At 57.2% G+C, this 2,208-nt stretch overlaps 1 protein-coding gene and 1 long non-coding RNA gene across 3 annotated transcripts in view; both read left to right on the top strand.

The window, feature by feature from the left end:
- GNA12 (G protein subunit alpha 12) overlaps nt 1-2,208 on the top strand; it is a 76,664-nt gene that overhangs the window by 51,646 nt on the left and 22,810 nt on the right. The window lies entirely within an intron of this gene.
- The window catches only part of LOC111742275, a 7,771-nt gene continuing 6,270 nt past the window's right edge, over nt 708-2,208 (top strand). The window contains exon 1 of the long non-coding RNA XR_002781244.1: nt 708-2,173. This is a non-coding gene — a long non-coding RNA (uncharacterized LOC111742275). The remainder of the gene's footprint in view (nt 2,174-2,208) is intronic.

Raw genomic sequence — 2,208 nt, 5'->3', positions numbered from 1 at the left:
ACAAGGAAGGGTCAGGAAGCGTCACCACTGTCAGGATGATGGCACTTCGCGAAGTCAGAGTGAGCGTTTTACGAGGGCACTTGTGGGGTGCTGGCGTGGTCCACGCCGCAGCCTCGGTGGTGGCTGCTTTATCAAGTCCAGTTGCACGTTTATAGTCTGCACATGTCTCTTTTATTATGCTGTGATTTACAATAATAAGAATTTGAAAGAGAAAATAGATGAATTTGCAAAAATGATTTGTGCAGAATGTTGTGTATTGCATATAAAAGCAAAAACAAAGAGGAGATAACCTCAACGCCTTCCAGCGGGTGTGGGTCGAGGACATGAGCACCCCGGCCACGTGGCAGGCTGTGTCACGGGCTGGATGAGAGCTCTGTGTTGGCACGCAGAGAAGTCCCCGCGGCGTGGCGTGGGAACAGGTTCAGAAGCAGGGCGTACACAGACACGGGAGAATCCTGCTTCTGCCGAGGAAGAGAAAGCAAGTGCACACACATGCAGATGCGTGTGTAAGTGCAGAATGAAAACCTAGAGTGGATGTGTCCACCGAATTACCTCGGTTGTTAAGTGTCTGTTTTTGTATTATAATGTTTATCATTGCAAATACTTAATTTTAAAATCTTTTGCTCGTTTTCAACTGTGATGGGAGCGCGTGGTTCGTATTCCCGGCTGGGTGAGCGCTGACCCCGCGGCCCATGGGCTCGGTCCGTTCTCTCCGTGGCAGGTCACTGGTCTCACTGTAGGAAGCGCAGCGGGCCCGCCTCCGTGCACCGAGCCCCGCAGCGGCGTGTTACGGAGAAAGGCGGCCTCACTCCCCCAAGGCCCTTCATCCACCGGACGGGGCCAGAGCTGGGATCGGCCTCTGCTGCCTCAGGGGCCCTGGGCACCTGCCCTGAGAACTGGAGAGGGGAGGTGGGCACTGCGCTGGCGCCCGCTCCCAGCTCCGCTCCCAGCCGTGGCCGGCACCACCGGCCCCTGGCTCGGCTCCCTGCGGTATCCAGAGAAACAGGAAACTGAGGCACAGTCCGTCGCAGCCCCAGCTCAGAAGACAGACCTTGGCTTCGCTTAAACTGGCCGAGGGGCGCTGGGCTAGAAACGGTTTTGGTTTCTTTCCCCCAAATAAGAGCATGAGAGTTGAGGTCTTATAGAATTTTTGAATTTTCTAAAGTAATGATTTTAGCAAAACATTTGAGTCGAGAAATTCTTTAGCATTGAGTCAAATAGAAGTGTGGCTGTGGATCCCTCAACCACGGTAGAGAGAATAATTCGCTCGTATGTCAGAAACCAGTGGAGCTGCCGTCCGGGCGCCGAGAGCGCGGGGCGGACTGAGGCGGAGGCCGCCGCAGCGCGACCGTAGCAGACGCCAGACGGAAAGCCGGTGTTGGGACGGCACGGAGGACGCGGGTGGGCGCACACATGGCCGCCGTGCGGGCTCTCGGCCGTGATCCGGTCCGCAAGTCCCAGAAGCGTCGGGCACGCATCGCAGTGACCGCAAACCGGAGGGGACGCGTGCAGCGGCCTCGGGAGGGTCCAGAGTTCGCACGCAGACGCGGCCCCCGCAGCTGCCTGGGGCGCGGGCCGACCCGGCGTGGCACGGGGAGTCCCTAAAGCAGCCCTTCTGCAGAGGGACCCGGTCGTGCTGCCGGCCAGGGGCGTCCCTCAGACTGGGCCGGGCCCTCGGCGGCTGACTGAAGTTCTGCTGACCACCTCCCCGGTCACGTTCGCAAGCACAGAACGTCTCCAGTTTGTCGTCGTCGTCGTCGTTTCGGGGTCATTTCAAGCTGAGGGGAGCCGTGCGGTGCTGTGAGAACTCGTCTGCCTGCCGGAGGCTCGTGTGCGTGACCGTTCGTTCTCCCGACCTCTCTCGGGCTCCATCTCTGTCATACAACGTTTCCTGAAAATTTGTTGAATTTTTGCTATTTCTCTAACTCAAAGTTATAAGTCACAGACATCCTAACACGTTTCCAGTCAGGTGCCAGAAAGTTTTGATACGTTATAAAGGGAATTGTTTCCCCCCGTTTTTTTACAAGGGCGCATTGGAAAGAGCTTTTTCCCTGCTTTTTGTAACGGGTAGACTTAGTCCGACGCGAGAAAGGATCTTGCGAGTACGACAGCGTGAGAAGGGAGGAGCCAGACACAGCCGCGCGGGCGCCTGTCACACTGCCGGCCTCTCCAGGTGCCATTCTCTCCCCTGTCACACTGCCGGCCTCT

The sequence above is a fragment of the Pteropus vampyrus genome, unplaced genomic scaffold (assembly GCF_000151845.1).
Source record: "Pteropus vampyrus isolate Shadow unplaced genomic scaffold, Pvam_2.0 Scaffold90, whole genome shotgun sequence".
NCBI lineage: Eukaryota > Metazoa > Chordata > Mammalia > Chiroptera > Pteropodidae > Pteropus > Pteropus vampyrus.
This window is presented reverse-complemented; position numbering and strand designations above follow the sequence as displayed.